Source organism: Asparagus officinalis, chromosome 7, assembly GCF_001876935.1.
Source record: "Asparagus officinalis chromosome 7, Aspof.V1, whole genome shotgun sequence".
NCBI lineage: Eukaryota > Viridiplantae > Streptophyta > Magnoliopsida > Asparagales > Asparagaceae > Asparagus > Asparagus officinalis.
In genome coordinates this window covers 5,983,309-5,983,679 of record NC_033800.1, presented here as the reverse complement: position 1 = coordinate 5,983,679, position 371 = coordinate 5,983,309, and the positions used below count along the sequence as shown (strand labels likewise).

Sequence of the window (371 nt, the reverse complement as noted above, 5' to 3'; positions counted from 1 at the left end):
GTGGAAGGGGAAGAGGTGGCGGTGGACAAGGAAGAGGCCGTTCCGAGCCAGTTTCTGCTGCAGATCTTGATGCTGATCTAGACAAGTATCATTCAGAAGCCATGCAGACTTAACTGAAGTTCCCCTGGCTTTCTTAAGTGTGCTGCAATTGTTTGCTTGCTTGCTGGAGATAACTGCTAAATGAGTTGTGTATTTTACTATCTTGGTACTGTATGAAAGGGAGATGGAACTGTTAAAAATGTTTCACTGGTTGTATGGGGGTTTTGTGGGATTTATTTTTATTCTTCCTGTTTTATTTCAACGTGCTACTTGGCTTAAATGGACTTCTGGTGACTGCCTATCAATTCACATTGTTCATCTTGCTTCTCACT

General features: G+C 42.3%; 1 pseudogene; it reads left to right on the top strand.

Moving 5' to 3' along the window:
* LOC109848669 overlaps positions 1 to 113 on the top strand; it is a 3,211-nt pseudogene extending 3,098 nt beyond the window's left edge.